At 44.7% G+C, this 20,594-nt stretch overlaps 1 protein-coding gene across 1 annotated transcript in view; it reads right to left on the bottom strand.

Annotated features, from left to right (window-relative positions):
- The window catches only part of SNPH (syntaphilin), a 33,340-nt gene extending 12,955 nt beyond the window's left edge, over nt 1-20,385 (bottom strand). The window contains exons 1-2 of the mRNA XM_060277371.1: nt 20,254-20,385; nt 19,885-20,037 (exon numbers count right to left, since the gene is read on the bottom strand). The gene's annotated coding sequence lies outside the window, so the exon portion shown is untranslated. The remainder of the gene's footprint in view (nt 1-19,884; nt 20,038-20,253) is intronic.
- Between the last annotated feature and the right edge of the window lie 209 nt (nt 20,386-20,594).

Raw genomic sequence — 20,594 nt, 5'->3', positions numbered from 1 at the left:
CTGCTTCTTGGGAGAAAAGCAATGACAAACCTAGACAGCATCTTAAAAAGCAGAGACATCACCTTGCCAACAAAGGTCCGTATAGTTAAAGCTATGGTTTTCCCAGTAGTGATGTATGGAAGTGAGAGCTGGACCATCAAGAAGGCTGATCGCCGAAGAATTGATGCTTTTGAATTATGGTGCTGGAGGAGACTCTTGAGAGTCCCATGGACTGCAAGAAGATCAAACCTATCCATTCTTAAGGAAATCAGCCCTGAGTGCTCCCTGGAAGGACAGATCGTGAAGCTGAGGCTCCAATACTTTGGCCACCTCATGAGAAGAGAAGAATCCTTGGAAAAGACCCTGATGTTGGGAAAGATTGAGGGCACTAGGAGAAGGGGACGACAGAGGACAAGATGGTTGGACAGTGTTCTCGAAGCTACGAACATGAGTTTGACCAAACTGCGGGAGGCAGTGCAAGACAGGAGTGCCTGGCGTGCTATGGTCCATGGGGTCACGAAGAGTCGGACACGACTAAACGACTAAACAACAACAACAAAGATGGTTTTTATTTGCACAGACTAGTTTCAGGTGCTTGTATAGCCTCTGGTTTAATATTCAATAGTTCATTATTTCCATTATTTGGTTTCAATATTTTTGTTTTTATGTAGGCCACCCTGGAATCCATATGTGGATGAAAGCACGGTTTATACATCTTAAAAAGGAATAGATTTTTAAAAATGCTTTCTTTTGTCCCAGCTGGCTGGCGTTCATCCCCATGGCCCCATAAAACTCATCTCCCTCTCTACAGCCTGGTCCTGTTTTTGTTCATTTGTGGGCCTGAACTAGACTTTGGGTTAGCGGCTAGTCATCTTTTGGAGAATGACAAACTCCACATGCAAAATGGATGCACCTAAATCTCTTCCCGCCCCTATTCAAAGAGACAGGGAACAATTGTCACAGCCATTAACTAATCAATGAACAATCAGATACCGGTAATTCTGAACTGCGCTCAGGGAGGGGAATGAGCAAGGGAAAGGGGGTGGGTGGGAAATGGAACCGCGTGGCAGGCAAATTGCCATAGGATGGACCTACAGCTTTGTGCCAAGTTTCTACAATTGGCACAGGAGAAAGTACTTCTACATGCTGCAGAGTTAAGCTGTGGAACTTGCTCCTGCTGGACGCAGTTATGACCATCAACGTGGATAGCTTTAAAAGATGGACTGGGCAAATTCATGGAAGCTAAGTCTATCAGTGGCTATGCTCTTACCTACACAGTTAGAGGCAGTCTGCTTCTGAATACCAGGTGCTGGGAATCAGAAGTGGGGAGAGTAATCTTGTGCTTGGGTCCCACTTGCAGGCTTCTCATAGACATCTGGTTGGCCACTCTGAGAAGAGGATGCTGGACTAGATGGCCCACTGGCCTGATCCAGACTGCTCTTCTAATGGTCCACTACTTCTCAAGAGTCAAATGCGGCCCTCCAGAGCTCTCTCTGGCCCCTGGGACTTTCCTTAGGTCATGTCTCTTCCATAGGTCACTGGCCTGCTCCAGGCTTTCCTTGAGCACCTTTGCCTGGCTGGAATGTGTCCCTGAACTGTGCTAGTTTATTTATTTGTAGGATATGTTACCCACTCTTCACCGTAAGATCCCAGGGCAGGATAGAACAACTCCGATATGCTACAACTGAAGATCAGATAAAGTTAACGTATAACACAAGGGTCAGCAACCTTTTTCAGTCGTGGGCCGGTACACCTTCCCTCAGACCTTGGGGGGGGCGCACTATATTTTGAAAAAAATAATGAACGAATTCCTATGCAGGGTCGTCTCGAGCAGGTCGGGCGCCCTGGCGCTGAGGCGCAGAGATCGCTCCGGCGCCCCTGCCCTCGAAGTGCGCAGCACCCCCCCCTGCCAGCCCGGCGCCCTGGCCCCCTGCGCCACCGGGAGTGCACCTAGAGCCGGGCCTATTCCTATGCCCCACAAATAACCCAGAGATGCATTTTAAATAAAAGACACATTCTACTCATGTAAAAACACCAGGCAGGCCCCACAAATAACCCAGAGATGCATTTTAAATAAAAGGACACATTCTACTCATGTAAAAACACGCTGATTCCCACACCGTCTGTGGGCAGGATTGAGAAAGTGATTGGTCCACATCTGGCCCCAGGCCTTAGGTTGCTTACCCCTGGTATAACACAACACCTAAAATACAATTTAGAAACAGAGAATAAAGGTAATCTCTAAAATATGTAACTCAGCTGTCCTGGGTAAAGAGTTAGATCGTCAGCATACAGCAATAGCCCCACAACGAGGACATCAGATGCACCTCTACAGGAAGAGTACCTCACAATTGTGGGGCTGCTGCAGAAAATGTCCTCTTACACCCCACTACCACTTGAACATCTTTGCTGATCTTAACACACAGCATGGTGTTTGGCTTAACATATGGCTGGTTGTTGTCTTTTAAGATATTTGGGGCCTTAGTCATTTAGGCCAATGTGTCCCAAGAACTCTTCCATCCTGTAAACAACCAGTTTTGATTTTACACAAAGCTACCACAAATCTTCAGGGGTGTGTGTGTGTCCCTCCACCAGAAGAAACTGTCCTGAGTTTCACAAAGGGGGAGTAAGACAGTAGGTTCTGCTAAATTTGCAATCTGTGTTTTATCCCTTCGCTCCCTTAGAGGAAAGGAAGTGGGGAGATGCTGAGGGCGGGAGTTTCCAGCTGTGTGCAAAGCAGGCTGCCTTTCTGGATAAAAGCTCCCAAATCGATGGAGTTTGCCTCCCCAAGATGCAAAGCTGCAGGGGTTTTTGCTAATGCGCCATGATTAGTCATCACCCAGCTTGCTTGCATGCTGCAAGTGAAGAGACGCAGCCCCAAGCAAAGGAAGCTGACTGCAGCATTGAGCAGGGAAACCCATCACCCTGGCTGCACCAGAGAGTGGCAAAGGAAAGGAATTTAGGAAGGGCATTTTGGCGAGACAAAAGCTGAGAGCGGCCGGGACAAAGGTGGGATGCAGAAAACAGTAGGGGCTGAGCTTGGGAAACAGTACAGACATAAAACAGCTTGCAAATAAAATTTTTGGCTATAAAATATGGGATTTCAAAAGGAATAGGGAAGGAGAAAGCAGGGAAAGACTGGGAGTCCTTTGAGATATATCTAAAAAATAAGGTAGAAAAAGCGAATCTTGTGGCAGATTTATGAAGGGTGAGGAAATTAAAGAAAAAGAGAAATTGAAAATAAGTATGCCTCAATCAAGAACGGAATAACTCAATATATAGGAATGACTGGAAGTAGGAGAGGGTGGGGGGGAAGGGGATAGAGGACTCTAATCTTAAGAAAAGGATAATATGGGAATTTCGGGTATGAAAGAGAGAATGAATGCGAGAACTAGTTAAAGATTTTTTATGATTTAATTTATGATTATGTTTATGTTCTTTATGATTTAATTTATAATCACAATTTATGATTTAATTTATTATGATTTATGATTATGATTATTATACAATTATGATTATGTTCATGATATGCATGATTTTGTTTGTTTTTCTGTTTTTGTTCTGTTTGAAGTTTTGTTGCTGTGTGTTATGATTTGGACATTTTTGTTTATTTCTTGGTGTGATTGTGAGTGTATTTTTAAATGTGTAATTCAATAAAGTTTATTTTAAATTTAAAAAAAGACATAAAACAGCAACCCCAAAGCTTTCATGCTAGGTGCAGTTACTCAGGAGAAAGCTCCACTGAACTTGATGGACCCTTCACCTAAGCCAGTGATGGCGAACCTATGACACGTGTGTCAGATGTGACACGCAGAGTCCTCATTGCTGGCACACGCCCCATCAGTCCATTCGCGCTGTTGTTGTTGTTGTTGTTGTTGTTTTTCCCCCATTTGTTCTCCCGCTCCTCCTACAGCTTGTCTCCGCTGTTAAAACCCGGATCCTTTTTTGTTGCTGTTGTTGCTAGTAGCCAGAGATTGGTTTTTAACCCTTTCTGTGCTGTTTTTTCTGGTGCTTTGGCAGACTATGATTGGGTGTAACAGCGTTCATTTTTTAACCCATTCTGTGCTGGGGTTTTTTGGCGCTTTGGCAGACCATGTCGGTGCTGCGTGTTAGTTCTAGCGAAAGTATTATTCGTCATTTATTTCTGTTCTCTTCCCCTCCCCAAAAGCGCAGCAGCTTTGGGGCATCCCCCCCAAAAGCAAAGCAACTTTTGCACCCCCCAAAAAAACCTCCAAAACTTTGGTCAGCAGCTCCCCCCAAAAAGCTCAACAACTCTGGGCACTTTGTGATAAATAAGGGGTTTTTGGTTTGGTGTGGTTTGGTTTGGTTTGGTTAAATAATTAGTTTTTGGTTTATTAAATACAGTTATATATTACAATTATACATTTTTGTTATTTAAGCTATAAATATCGTGAAATTATGGTGTTTTTTTTCTCGAAGTGACACACCACCCAAGTTATGCTCGTTTTTTTGGCGAATTTTGACACACCAAGCTCAAAAGGTTGCCCATCACTGACCTAAGCAAACATTTATAGGACTAACTAGGCTACAATAATGTTTTTGCACTTTAGCCTCTCTGGTGGCTCTTGGGAATGGACAGATGCTGTGCCCTAAAACCTATTGCAATTCAGACATGCCTTTGCCACGCGAGTCTGATTTTACAAACTAGGATCTCTTTTTGTTTTCACTGATGCTTTTATTAACGTTTTATCGATGCTTTTCATCGACCTTATTGCAACTTTATGTGCTGCATACTGCCATGCTGTATTTTTTATGGAAGCATAGTCTATAAATACTTAAATAAATAAATAAAAATACACTGAACCAACACCAGTTTTAGAGTGAGTTGACTGAGGACACAGCCGGAAGGCAGCTTTACAAAGCACATTTAAAGGCTTATACCAGGCATCCCCAAACTTCGGCCCTCCAGATGTTTTGGACTACAATTCCCATCATCCCTGACCACTGGTCCTGTTAGCTAGGGATCATGGGAGTTGTAGGCCAAAACATCTGGAGGGCCGCAGTTTGGGGATGCCTGGCTTATACACTGGTTTAGGGTACCTGCAAGGCCTGCAGCCCTGAGTGCTCACTGGAAGGACAGATTGTGAAGCTGAGGCTCCAATACTTTGGCCACCTCATGAGAAGAGACGACTCCCTGGAAAAGACCCTGATGTTGGGAAAGATTGAGGGCACAAGGGGAAGGGGACGACAGAGGACGAGATGAGTTTGACCAAACATGAGTTTGACCAAACTGCGGGAGGCAGTGCAAGACAGGAGTGCCTGGCGTGCTCTGGTCCATGGGGTCATGAAGAGTCGGACACGACTAAACAACAACAACAACAAGGCCTGCAGCTAAGCATCAGTTCACACATACTTGTTCCGGTGTACTTCCGGGTCGGAGAAGCGCCAGAAATAGTGTGTGCACACGCACACGGGCGCTCCTCCGACCTGGAAGTGTGCTGGAAATAGTCTGTGCGCACGCGCACGGGTGCTTCTCCGTCCCATCCTCCGAAGGATGGAGCATTGACCGGCCCATCCTCTGATAAGTTTGCCGACCTCTGCTCTAGGGGTTCCAGGCGCACCTAGGGCTCATGATTCCTTTGGGAATGAGGCACAGCAGAGTGTGGTGATTTCATGATATATGGTTTATTCACACATATATACAACCTGAGCCTATGAGAGAGGGGGTCACAGCATTAGCACCCCAAAAGGGCCTTGTTTCTCCCATAGCCACAGCCTTTGATTCAAACAGAAATCGAACACTGCTCTCAATTGTTGCTCTGACTCCCTCTCTAGCTTGCTGCTTTACCTCTATGACAAACCACTGCCACTTTCAACTCCAAACTCAATCTTTGTCCTTATAACTATCTCTGAGTTGAGAGAGGGGCCCTACCCATTTGTTGTTTCACATAGAGCCCCCTTTCCTTTGTTCTCTTAATGACCCATCACCCAGGTGGTCACCTCAACACAGGAAGCTAGCCTGGCTTATATTTTAATTGCTGGATTCATGGGTTAGAAAGGTATCACATACATCCTATTTCCTCTCCCCTAAACTCATAACAATATGATTACTGCAGAAAGACCTTGCATATTATCCAAAGCCAACTTGGGTGCAATGCTATCCAAGACAGAGCTGAACCCATTTTGGCCATTCTCAAGCAATGAACATATATGTGGGGCATCACCCTTAATTCACTGCTCGGACAAGAGTTCTTGAGGAGAGGGGGAGGCAGAACTCTCCCGCCAACAAAAAAATAGTCCTTCCAACCTACTAATTGCTCCTTTTAATAAGTAGCAAGAAAAGAATAAAGGCTTCTGGAAGAGTTAGATTCTCCATGGTGACGAATGGTGTGGGAGGACTGGGGAAAGAAGCCACGGAAAACTTGGAACACAAAATTGTCACGTCAAGGTTAAAGCAATGACGAAGGAACCGCGCAGAGGGAGAGGGGCAGGGCACCCTCGACGTAAAAACACCCACATACTTCCCTCTGCAAAGCAAACTGGTATGTTCAAATGCTGAATTCATGGGTGTCTCTTAAGAGCAGACACATTGTAGAATATTATTTTATTCAATTTATTAAGTTTCCATACTACCCTTCATTTGAGGATCACAGGTCAGTTTACAATATGAAAGCACAAAAATACATACTGTATTATATTAACAAACAACACCCCACCCACAGTTTAAAGGGCCATAAATTGTTTAATTAGCCAAAGCCCCCGCAGATCACATCACATAGACCTAGGGCTGTACATTTCATAATGTGCACAACTTGGTGGGAAGATTATTTGAAATCAAGAGCACCTGGATGAAAATTCTAGGAGGCAACATATTTGCTAAAATGTGTTACACTTTTGAAGAGCAGCTGTGGATGAGTGACAGGCTACATATCTTGTTTGTAGAAAGTACCAGTTCAACCCTTGACATCTCCAGTTAAAACTATCATAGGTAGCAGAACTGCTCCCTAGTTTCCCACCGGCATCTGACTGGCACCTGTGAGAACAGGATGCTGGAGTAGATGGGCCATTGGTCTGATGAAGCAGACTGTTATGTTCTTATGACTGGGAAAGATCTCTTCCCAGGACCATGGAGAGTTCCTGCCAGAGTAGTGAGCTACTAGACCAGCTCATTACAGGGGTCAGCAACCTTTTTCAGCCGTGGGCCGGTTCACTGTCCCTCGGACCATGTGGGGGGCCGGACTATATTTTGGAAAAAAAATATGAACAAATTCCTATGCCCCACAAATAACCCATAGATGTATTTTAAATAAAAGGACACATTCTACTCATGTAAAAACACCAGGCAGGCCCCACAAATAACCCTGAGATGCATTTTAAATAAAAGGACACATTCTGCTCGTGTAAAAACACGCTGATTCCCAGACTGTCTACAGGCCAGATTGAGAAGGTGATTGGGCCGCATCCGGCCCACAGGCCTTAGGTTGCCTACCCCTGTACTAGACGGACCAATGGTCTGGCTCAGGTTAAGGCATAAGAGAGAAGAAGAATATGAAAGAGGAGGAGGAAAAGTAGTTTGTATTTGATATCCCACTTTATCACTACCCTAAGGAGTCTCAAAGCGGCTAACAATCTCATTTTCCCTTCCTCCCCCACAACAAACACTCTGTGAGGTGAGTGAGGCTGAGAGACTTCAGAGAAGTGTGACTAGCCCAAGGTCACCCAGCAGTTGCATGTGGAGGAGCGGGGACACCAACCCGGTTCTCCAGAGAGAGAGAGCTCTGTGTTCTTTCCTTCTCTGTCCTTGCCATTTTTTCTCTCCACCTGACTGGCTCCCATGTGTAGCCAGTATGATGCTATCCAGATGCTATCCAGCTGAACCTTAATTCCCATGCACCCCAAGCTGGCATAGCCAATGGTCATGGGTGATGGAAGTTGTAGTTCAGCAATGGCTGGAGAGAAGCAATTGGCTGTCCCTGCTCTAAGATGACGAAGGAAGTGAATCCAGGTCAGGCCATGCAAAAGTGGGCTCAGTTCTCAATGGCTCCCATTAAATACTATGGGAGAAGGTTAAGTTGGCAGTGATTTGGGACACAGTTGTGGGTATGTATGCATGTGAGAATCCATTTCTGGCCTCCAGACCCTGAGGCTAGAGGTCTGCAACATACAGGCTTTCCTCTTCCACCAGCCTGATAATACGGTAAGAACCTAAGAACTTCCCCTTGAGAGCAGTACATGTGAAAAGGATCTAGGAGTCTTGGTAGACGACAGACTTGACATGAGTCAGCAGTGTGATGCAGCAGCTAAAAAAGCCAATGCAATTCTGGGATGCATCAATAGGAGTATAGCATCTAGATCAAGGGAAGTAATAGTACCGCTGTATTCTGCTCTGGTCAGACCTCACCTGGAGTACTGTGTCCAGTTCTGGGCACCACAGTTCAAGAAGGATACTGACAAGCTGGAACGTGTCCAGAGGAGGGCAACCAAAATGGTCAAAGGCCTGGAAACGATGCCTTATGAGGAACGGCTTAGGGAGTTGGGTTTGTTTAGCCTGGAGAAGAGGAGGTTAAGGGGTGATATGATAGCCATGTTCAAATATATAAAAGGATGTCATATAGAGGAGGGAGAAATGTTGTTTTCTGCTGCTCCAGAGAAGCGGACACTGAGCAATGGATTCAAACTACAAGAAAGAAGATTCCACCTAAACATTAGGAAGAACTTCCTGACAGTAAGAGCTGTTCGGCAGTGGAATTTGCTGCCAAGAAGTGTGGTGGAGTCTCCTTCTTTGGAGGTCTTTAAGCAGAGGCTTGACAGCCATATGTCAATAATGCTTTGATGGTGTTTCCTGCTCGGCAGGGGGTTGGACTGGATGGCCCTTGTGGTCTCTTCCAACTCTACGATTCTATGATTCTATGATCCCCTGCTGGGTGAGTTCAAAAGCTCTTCTCTATTCCAGCATTTTGTGCCTGCACTGATCAACCAGATGCAAACATATCACTAATTCTGCCTAGGGAAATAAAAATGGACAAATGTGGGAGTGAGGAAGAGGGGTGGAGAAGAAACTGCTAATAACACTCCAATTTGGACTGCTATGAAAGGCAGGGGGGATTATAAGAGATCTCTGGAAGAGCAGTGACTCAGCAGTGTGAAGCCATCAACACTGCAGCTAGGGAAGGAAGGAGGGGAAAAGCAAATTTCAGGATTTGCAGAACTGAAGGCACAGAAGATGACAGTGTTGGCCGACTGTTATTTATTACCACAACCGCAAATCTAGAAAAGCCACTGAAAAACAGATCACGACCCTGTGCCTAGAAATCAACACACACTTTACATATTTTGCATAATTCATTTTCCTTCTCTATTATGCAGAAGTGCATTTAAGAGGCACCTGCTGGCCAGTGGATTCCCTGTTCAGACTTCCTCTGCTCCTCAGCAGAACTTCTGTGATATCACAAGGTACCATTGAGCGCATTTTCAAATCTGCATTCCAGACTTAAGGACCAGAAACGTGTCAAATAGAGAAATTTCAAAATGCTAGATTTTGCACTAATATGCAATTCCACACTTTGATAGCAACCCTGTGGATATGCTGCTATGCAGTAGCATGAATGCACAATTACAGAAGACTACATGGGAATGACACGGGTTTCAAATCCGGGTACTTTAAGATCTTCCCAATGCATAGAGCAGGCTTCCTCAGCCTTGGCCCTCCAGATGTTTTGAGAATACAATTCCCATCATCCCTGACCACTGGTCCTGCTAGCTAGGGATCATGGGAGTTGTAGGCCAAAAACATCTGGAGGGCCGAGGTTGAGGAAGCCTGGCACAGAGGATGCAATTCAGAGATTCTGCTGAGTCCTTTTAATTTCAGATTTCTGGAAAGTTAGGACGCCCCAACATTCCTTAGATTACAATCAAATAATTCAGCATGTATTTTTGGAAGCCCTGGGTTCATCTCTCACTTCAAAAGTATAGGGGACTCTTGGCATGTCACTGAGCTGGTTCAGACATGTTGTTGTTTGTTGTTGTTTAGTAGTTTAGTCGTGTCCAACTCTTCGTGACCCCATGGACCATAGCACACCAGGCACTCCTGTCTTGCACCGCCTCCCGCAGTTTGGTCAAACTCATGTTCGTAGCTTCGAGAACACTGTCCAACCATCTCGTCCTCTGTCGTCCCCTTCTCCTAGTGCCCCCAATCTTTCCCAACATCAGGGTCTTTTCCAAGGATTCTTCTCTTCTCATGAGGTGGCCAAAGTATTGGAGCCTCAGCTTCACGATCTGTCCTTCCAGTGAGCACTCAGGGCTGATTTCCTTAAGAATGGATAGGTTTGATCTTCTTGCAGTCCATGGGACTCTCAAGAGTCTCCTCCAGCACCATAATTCAAAAGCGTCAATTCTTCGGCAATCTGCCTTCTTTATGGTCCAGCTCTTTATGGTTCAGACATAACATTTTCCAAACATGAGAAGCTTCTTAGCAAAAATTCACTGAGCAAATACAAGCACCTTTCCATAAGTCATTTGCTCAGCACAACCACCCCACCTACAGATTTGGTGCATAACCGCATCCTTGATCTCCTCCCCCCCCCAGCACCCCCCAGCTTCTACACAGAACTGTGATGAGGCATCCCTGATTGTTTCAACCCATGTAAAGAGTTGTCATGGCAACAAGGGCAGGGCTTAGGAGATCATTGGATGCTGCAGTGGACAGGACAAAACCCCAAATTCCACCCAGGATGCTCCTCAGCTGATGTTCAGCTTTGGGTTCAACAATGAATAATTATCTCCCGCAGCGAGTGCTAGCTGGGCTATGAGCAGACAGGAAGCATTTATTCACAACCCATCACATTTAAGAGACACCTAACATTGCGGTACAGTATACAGACTGCAACCTTAGTGCAATGAAGTGCTTATCTATTTATAGGAAAGTGAAGATAAGGAATGGGGGAAGGGTAGACAGGAATTATATTATTTAAGAAACAGTCAGTTTAAAACCAAGCCACAATTTTCAGCAGGACTGGCAGGTTAATCCCATGTGTCCAAAGAGAAATGCTTCTATGAAGCACAAGTTACAGAAGGCATGCTGCTCCTACATCAGGTGCCTGAAAAATATTATGTGTTCTGGTCCACAGCGGGTGATGTGGCACATGTTAACAGCTGAATGTCACTTTTCAGTAGAAGCATTTCAGTTTGAAAGCTTCTGCTTCTACCTTGTGTGTCCAAAAGCTTGTGTCCTGACTCGAGTAGCATTAAGTGACTCACTCAATCAGTGCAAGGATTTCTTTTTGCGCCATGAAACTACCCCCTACCCCCCCTACATCTGTTCTGAGAGTTCGTTGGATCCTCTGGAACATGGGGGGGGGAAGAGAGAGAGATGGGAGGAAGCCCCATTGTGCAAGCAAAAATCCTTATGCTGATGGGATGTGTTGGCAGAATAAAGTCAGGAGTGGGTGGTTGGCAATGAAGTGGCAGGAGGGGCTGGGGGATTAACTTGTCACACGCATGCCCTTTCCCCCTTGCAGTCCCCCACCATTTCAGTTGCTCCCCCCACCCCACCCTCCGGACACCAGTTTCATTGTACTAAATGCTTTCTCAGCAGTGAAATTCCCATGCAAAGTGACACAGGGCTGGACTAAAACAGCCAACTGGGCAGAAACCTGATATTTCAATTAATCAGTTTCACATTCAAGTCTTATCAGATGTTTTTGTGGATGCTCTGAAGAAGATATTTTTTTTTGTAACCATGGTGCTACAGGAAGAAAATACCAGCTATCACTATGGGATGAGTGTTCCTTTTAAGCTGATTTTATAACAAAGAGACTTGTTACACCCTAAAAACTAACAATTTTTATTGTGGCAGAAGCTTTCATGGAATACAACCAACTTCTCCAGCTGTATGGAGATAGTTCTAGCCCATGGAAGCTTAGGCCACAATAACATTTGTTAGCCACAGGACTCTTTATTTTCTCTGCAAAGTACGGTATTAATGTGGCTACCCCAATGTAAATCATGTTACAAAGGGACAAAATAGCATGTTCAACCCCCAGAAAATGGCCAGCTGTTTCCAGCTCAGATGAAAGCTGAAAACAGCAGGAAATGTGTTTCAACCATGCCTCAAAGTTTTTTTGTACTAGCTTGCAAATAAAAACATAAATGCAACATAATAAAAACTACGTATCTGAGCTTGAAGGTGGACTATGCGAGACAGTTCCAAGGAAAGGAAGCAGGCAGCAAGCAAGAGAGAAAAGGGGGCAGGAGACTTATGGACAGTGAAAGGTGGTTGAGCTACAGAAAGGATGTTTCTGGATATAGGGACTGGTAATGTCAGTGTGTTACTATTAGTATATAAAGCAGGCATAGGCAACCTTGGCTCTCCAGATGTTTTGGAACTACAACTCCCATGATCCCTAGCTAACAGGGCCAGTGGTCAGGGATCATGGGAGTTGTAGTTCCAAAACATCTGGAAAGCCAAGGCTGCCTATGCCTGATATAAAGTCGTCGTCGTCGTCGTCATCATCATCATCATCATCATCAGAGGACCAGTTTAGCTGAAGGATTGCTTTGCAATATGTGCCTACTTTACCCCTTTGACCTGCAGGACTGACAATTTTACACGTGCCAAATAACATTCATTCCACATTTGCAAGTTTGGAACTCCTTGTCCATGAAGATTAGGCAAGCACCTTTGCTGTATTATTTTCAGTGCCTTCTAATAATGGTTGTTTAGGCAAGTCTAGCTAGACATGTAATTTGATTATGCATATTTGCTTCAAAAAATATTAAGGCCTTGGAGGACTTTGAAGACACTAGATCTAGGAAACAAGACAGCAGTATATATATACCAGTATATATACAGATTTAAGGCAGGGCTTCGCTGGATCAAAGCACCAAGAGAGGTGAAGTCAAATACCTGATCTGAACAGCTTGGTCTTGAATCTGATTAAATCAACCATACAATATTCTACAAAATCCCACACTTCTATATGCCTGCCTTCCCCTAATGAATAACTTTGCTAGTGCAGGTACTGTCTGATAGAGAGGGAGAGGAAGCTAAAAGGTCTGGGTTGCAGGATTGCAGAGACTGCTTTCTTCACCTGGGAAAAGAGCAGCCCAAATGTTCTCTCCTCCCTTAGGAGATGCACTGGGCAGTAGCAATAGTAGCAATCTTTATTTTAGTTGCTGACACTGCAGCCTTATTCACACTTACCACTGAACTCAGCAGTTCAACTTGTTAGTCAATCGTCGCCCAAAAGGTCTACAAGTGACTGACAACATACCGTATTTAAAGCATAGGGGAAAACACAGCGTAATATAAACACATTTACACAAAATCTTTCAAATGGAAATGCATGTAATACTAAAAAAATACACAAAAACCTTCTCTCCACCATCATGAGAAGCAGTAAAACGCTTGGGCAGCACATTAACAGCAGACAACATCATCATAGTCCATCAAAAGCCTGTAGTAAGAGTAAGCTTTTTCTTGACACTGAAAAAATGTCAGTGAAGGTCCCTGGCAGACTTCCCTAGGGAGGGCGTTCTACAAATGGGGCGCCACAACTGAAAAGGCCCTTTCCTTTATCACCCCCAGCAAGCAAAGGATTTGGCTGTAGGTCAGGCAAATGCTGTTGTACTGAAGTTTGCTTTATTGCCCTTGGCTTGCTATGTACTTGTCTTAGACATTTCTACCTACTCTCCCCTCCCTTTTACAATGAAGCAAAGCTTAGATGTGTTGAACTGGCAGTTCTGTGTCAATTATCTTAATAAATTCAAGGATCTTGACTGGTGGGTTTTGACACAAGGCCAATGCCTACATTTTATCAAATTGATCAAAAGCCATGTCACACCATTCATAAGCATATTCAGCATGAAACGCTTAGGAGTGTGCATTGGACTCAGACAAATCCTGAATCCAGAGGTGACATGAGACACCTTGGAGTGATTTGGATTTGTCAGAGGCAAAAGAGGATCTCTGCGATGCAGAATTGCTTTAGCCAGAAAGCACATCACTTCATTCTTTCCACTCCAAAAGCAATTTTAAAGATGCCTAACACAAAAGCCCCTGGACATGTTTGCCTGCAGTTTGCTTGCCCATAGACTCCTTTGTTATATCTCAATTTCTCAGACCAACTGCCCAGAAACCACACGAGGAGATTAAGTGATTCCCACTATAAAATGGGAACCACTTCAATTGTGAGAAAGCCACTCTGGCTATCCTTCTGAAATGTGGCATGATTCATGCCTTCAAAAAAGATGATGTAGCCTGAAAATCTCATCCAATTCCACCCCCAAATAAAAATAAAGAGAGAGGTTTCCTTTGGGGGGGGGAGAGAAAGCATTTTAGAGGTGGCCAGCACAAAAGCCCGTAGACCTTTACGCCTGTAATTTAACAGACTTTATCCTCTTTGTGGGGTTACTATGCATGCTAATCGCATTTACTTCTGTTTAAAAGGGGGAAATGACACAAAACAGATCTGGAACCCTGAACTGAACTGGGCAGCCTACAACTTGCTCTGATACAAGTTGAGCTAGGGGCTAGTCTGAGTCTGAATAGAATCATGCAGCTGGTGCGCACTCCTACAAAATATCATATATCTGTGTCGTATATCAATTCATGGTGTACTTTGCAATATTAAAACAAAAGGAAGGGAGCTGAGAGAGGCGGAACAGAAAGAGTGTGTAGCATGGTTTGGTAGACAGAAGGCAGGAGAGACCTTGGGAATCAGAATTTAGCCTCTATTTTAGTCATGATGAGAATTTTCAGGAAGTTATGCAATGTCTGGCAATGTACAGCTTCCAAGCCTGGGGATGCTGCGTGTATTGGAATTTTACCTTCCTCCCAATGATGACTACAAGGAGAGATAGCTGTGTTCATGTGCATGGACGCAGACCCTTCCTTGTCTTCAGAAGCAGGGTAGGCGGCTAAAGACAGAGGGGTCACATGCTGAAGGTCCCAAGTTCAGTCCCTTGCACCCTTCTTTGACAGCCTGGGTGCCTTTGGGGAAATTGCTTGCCAGGCTCACTTAATACATACATTGAAGTAGAATGGTTCAGCCTTTGGTGAACTTATCTGACTGGCCTGAGTTCCAGTTCCAGACTGGAACACAAGAGGAATTTTCCACATAGATACCATGAAGTGGCCAACACACTCACCAGCATTTTAAAAAATGAATATATTTCAGAATGAGACCGTAATCCATGCCTTGGAGCAGAAGGCAGATCACTAAGGACCGTGGGGAAATCTAAACACAGAGGCTTTAATTTTCAGGAGATTGCATGAAATGAGAAAGGGGGGGATATTGTGGATGAAGCTAATAGGAAATTCTGACCAAAGGGCATCCACTGAAGATTTCTCTGCAGCCAAAGTTAATTGTGCAGAATACAGCTGAGGTATGCTAGCCAGACTGCTCCAAAGCTACACCTGTCAGAATTCTCCATTCCATGCAACCCTTAAAGGTATAGAAGTTCTTTGGGGTCTGGTGTTGGCAATGCCCATCCTGTATTTTTATAGTAGTGTCCAAAAATGTATTTCTTGCATAGATTGGTTCATTGTTAGGTTGATGGTGGGGTGAAAGTCATTGAATGTCTGGTGGAAGGTGTCCAGGGTCTGTTGATCATGTGTCCAGATAATAAAAATATTGTCAATGTATCAAAGGTACAAGAGAGGTTTGAGTGGGTAGGAGTTTAGGAAGCGTCGTTCTAAATCTGCCATGAAGATGTTGGCATACTGTGGGGCCGTGCGGGTGTCCATTGCCGTGCCGCTGATCTGGAGGAACAGGTCATCACCAAATTTGAAGTGGTTGTGGGTAAGGACAAAATGGCAGAGTTTGGTAGCAAAGTCCATGGTGATTTTATCTGAAATGGTGTTCCTTACGGCTTGTAAACTATCGTTGTGTGGGATGTTGGATTCCACATCCATAGTGGCTAGTATTGTATTGTTAGGAAGATTATTCAAAGATTGTATTTTCCTCAGAAAATCTGTGGTGTCACGTACATAGCTGGGAGCACTGATAGCATATGGTTTCAGAACAGAGTCCATATAGCTGGAAACACCCACTGTTATAGTGCCAATACCTGAGATGATGGGGCGTCCTGGATTTCCTGGTTTGTGTGTTTTAGGTAGAAGATAGAAAGTTCCTGGTCGAGGTTCCACTGGTGTGTTTGTGAGGATCTGTTCTTGGATGTGTGGGGCTAGCCCCTTAACAATCTTGTTCAGTTTTTTTTTGTATTCTTGTGTGAGTCCAATTTCATCTAAAAGGCGGTATTGGAAAGTTGTTTGTGAGCCTCCTGGATGTAATCGGTTTTGTTCATGATGACGAAAGCTCCACCCTTGTCCGTCTCTTTAATTATAAAGTCTGGGTTGTTCGTGAGATTATCTATGGCTCTCCTTTCAGCATGGTTTAGATTTTATTGTAAGCAATGGTGTTTTCTGGTCACATCCATTTGGATTCTGTGGCGGAAGCAATCGATGTACAGATCTAGTGTGGTATTGCGTCCATCAGGAGGGGTCCATGTGGAGTCCCTTTTTGTGCAACATTTTTTCAGCGGTAGTTGGTGGTCAATGTTTTGTTCATTAATGTGTTGGGAGGGTGGTGGATGTTCCCCAGTAGGTTGAGAGATGTTGTGTTGTGAAGATGTTGTTTGTTCTACTTTGTCCTGTTCTTGTTTGTGTTGAAAGTATTCCTTCAGGCGTAAACAGCGGAAAAATGCTTCCAAGTCCCCGCAGAACTGAATCATGTGCGGGGATTTTGCAGGGCAGAATGATAGTCCACGTGAAATGACTAATTATTGTAAGAGATGACCAGTAACAGAGTAATCTGCTTAGGCAGGGTATCAAATCTACTGAAAAATGGTTTGAAAAAAAAAAGTTTGCTCAGGCATCTCCTAAGAACATATTAGGTACAAGTTCCAATCTTAAAACAGAAGCTAAACTAGGTAAGCCAATTTTATGATTCTATCATTATGAAATAGAATCATAGAGTTGGAAGAGACCACAAGGGCCATCCAGTCCAACCCCCTGCCAAGCAGGAAACACCATCAAAGCATTCTTGACATATGCCTGTCAAGCCTCTGCTTAAAGACCTCCAAAGAAAGAGACGCCACCACACTTCTTGGCAGCAAATTCCACTGCCGAACAGCTCTTACTGTCAGGAAGTTCTTCCTAATGTTTAGGTGGAATCTTCTTTCTTGTAGTTTGAATCCATTGCTCCGTGTCCGCTTCTCTGGAGCAGCAGAAAACAACCTTTCTCCCTCCTCTATGTGGCATCCTTTCATATATTTGAACATGGCTATCATATCACCCCTTAACCTTCTCTTCTCCAGGCTAAACATACCCAGCTCCCTAAGCCGTTCCTCATAAGGCATCGTTTCCAGGCCTTTGACCATTTTGGTTGCCCTCTTCTGGATACGTTCCAGCTTGTCAGTATCCTTCTTGAACTGTGGTGCCCAGAACTGGACAGAATACTCCAGGTGAGGTCTGACCAGAGCAGAATACAGCGGTACTATTACTTCCCTAGATCTAGATATAATGTATCATCCACATCCATATGTCCCTTATGGTTGATTGTGCTCTTGCAATGTTTTCCATCCTAGCCAAGGTCCTGCCATCCCACCATCTCTATGGAACTTTTAAGAAAGTTATCTACTACCTGGATGCATGCAGGTCTACATCTTCACCCATCAACCCAGACAACCCATTCCTTTCATTAGTTTTGTTCTGATATTGCACAGCTCTGATGACTTTCAAATGGGGGTTTTTTTTAGAGTGTGCTGTGCAATGGGAAGACATACAGCGTTTTTCAAGCTGTCTGCTCCAAAACCTAGTCACCATCTAGCAGAAGGGGAAAACAGAAGGGCAGGGCAAGAAGCAAAAGCACATGAAGCAAGAGATATGACTCTTTCCCTTCACACAGCAGACTACACACCAGCCACACAATAAGGTCGAATGTCTCTCCATTATCACAATTCGTTACTGAGGAGGGCACAGAGGAAGGTGGCAAAAGGCACAGTTCCAATGGCCAGAGGGAAAGGCTTGGGGGGCTGTATTCAGATCTTGGTCCTTAGGTGCCCCCATCTCTGCTGAAAATTGTCTCAGCTTCTCACAGTCTGAAAAGTATGTTACTCTTTCACGACATGTTTGCACAGCAAGAGAACATGCTGCTGTTTGGTGCAGCTTAAGCACTGACTCACAAATCATAAAAGAGAGGGACAGTACAAGAGCTGAACTACAACATTTGAGGTGTCTTTCAAGCGATCCAGTTTTATTCCCTGAAAAATTCTAACAGCAGTCACACAATTGCTCTGGTCTCTTTAGTAAATTCCACTTATTTTGTGAACTTATGCCATTGCAAAAAAAGAAAAGAAAAAAAAGAAGATAGAACGATTGAAATAAGGAACACAGCAATAAATAATAACTGCACCTGCACCTCCTTCTAGTGAGAACTGAGGCAAGATTTGGGGGGAAATGGGTTAGGAAGAGATGGGAAGTGTAAGAAAGGGGAAGTTTCTTCCTCTTTATCAAAACTAAATGTAGCACAACTGCACCAATTCTTCTTTGAAATTTTTTTTTTAAAATCAATGATTTTAAATCAATGACAACTTGAGATCCTGCAAGCAAAGTACAACTCAATAGTTTGTGTTGTGGCCTGCCATGGGACAACCAAACCCCTGTCTAAAATAAGGAGGTCTAGTGAGCCCCTCGGGCTAGCCATAGGTGGCTACTAGGCTGCATCAAGCTTTGTGCTCCTGTCATATAACAACTCACCCTTGCTATTGCTATCATAAAACACTGATTTGCTGAAGGGTTTATTCTTTGTCAGAAGTGTAGGAAGGGAATCCTCTGTGCACCTGTGATATTAATTACCGGGGTGTTTTAAAGGATCTATCCTCTTAAGGGAGGTCCAAGGAGAGCTGGTGGCTCAGAGATAACAGGCAGTGGAAAACTGCTGTTTACAGAAGGGAAAATGCCACATTACATGGGAGAAAGGGTGACATAGCCGTTGAAACAAAGGCTAGGAGGCTGGCCAGATGAAATTACATTTCCAAACTGAATAATGGGGGAGGGGGGAGTGATCCCAGGAGATCAGATATCATAAATCAAGATGCATAATGCTTTGTAGAGATCACAAGTACATATCCGAATCTAGCACTATGGAGCAAAAAAAGGGGGGGCAGAGAGGCATGTTACCTAGTACAGAGCCCTTGATTCGGCCCAGGCCCAGGCTGGAAAGGTAAGTCTCTTTTTAGTTCAAGATGGAGAAGCTTGGGGGTCTGAGAAAAACCTCCAGGCATGTGCTATTCTATCTTTTTCAAGGGGGAAAATCTTCATCAAAAAGAAGCAGGATGATTTCGTGACGGAGGAGTTCTAGCAATGACCTTGAATGGAGGGGGACACAGAAACCAAAAAATGGCACAACACACCCTGCATGGCCAGCCCAATTCATGTGTCTCACTATCCCCTCAAAGAGACTGCAACAATGACGATGGAAAACATTTTTTAAAACACAAAAACACTACAATAGATTTACACTGTGCCGTGAGAGGTGCCAGGGTCTGTCTGTCTGAACAGATGTATTTGCCAACGGGTGTGTCTGATCCAGAGCAGACTCTCCCTACCTGCCCTTAATGGAGGGGGAGGAGAAAAGGGGAAAAGAGGAGAATGACAGACAAGGAGAAGCACCTTCCGGCTTTCGCTGGTATGCAGCCGCTCTCTTTGCAAAGCGTGTTCATGGATCATCTTTTTAAGTTTTCAGCCAAAAAAGGGGGTGGGGTGGGGAAGGCATGCTCAACCCTTTTCCATGCACAAGAGGTGCACCTGTGTGTGACGGCTGAATGCCCTAAATTCACAGACTTGCTCCCCATACCTTGCACATTTGCAAAAAACCAACAGCCCTTGCACTCTATCCCTGCCTGGAAGGATGCAAAAAAAAATTATCTCTCTGTGGTACTTACCCAAGACAGCTCAGTCGTGGGGTGGGGCAGTCAGGGTAATTTCCAAAAGCAAACCTCTTCTTGGTGATACCTTGGGGAGGGGAGGGTGGATGAGGGCGCAGCCCCAATGCGGTACTTGCATGAGGAAGCCAGCTAGCAGGCTCGATCAGCGACCTGTCACCGGCCAAGGAAAACAGAAAACACGGAGCAGATCAGAGCAAAAACGTTCCAGCTGGAAAGGAGACGGGGAGTGCTCTTCTTGCATCTTTGGTCCCAAGATTAGATTCCCTTGGATTCCTCCCAGCCCCTAAATATGCCCCCTACCCTTTGCAAAAATAAAGAGAGTATCCACAACCAAAGGATAACGTCTGCAACTCCCTACATCATCACCTGTGCGTATTTCTTCTTCCATGCTGTTCGGCTTGATGCTCCCCTGCAGCCTTGCAGGGCTTGTGGGAGAGAGAGGCGGCTGGGCTGGGCTGTTCTCTCCGGCTGGGGCCGACGGGAGGGGAGGAAGGGCTGCTTTGCCCAGGCAGCTGCGTACTTTGCGGTTGTCTCTGCACTTCCTCCTTAAAGAGACAGCACCGTGAAAAACCGGCTGGAGGCGCGCAGCAGAGCTGGCTCGGAAGAATCGTCACCTGCCTGGTCTTGCTTTTGGGCACAATAAATCAAGCGAGAGTGCTTTTCCATAACTTTACCTGCATGCCAGAAAAAAAGCTTCCGGTGTGTAA

This window comes from Zootoca vivipara, chromosome 7 (genome assembly GCF_963506605.1).
Source record: "Zootoca vivipara chromosome 7, rZooViv1.1, whole genome shotgun sequence".
NCBI classification, from domain to species: Eukaryota; Metazoa; Chordata; class Lepidosauria; order Squamata; family Lacertidae; genus Zootoca; species Zootoca vivipara.
This window is presented reverse-complemented; position numbering and strand designations above follow the sequence as displayed.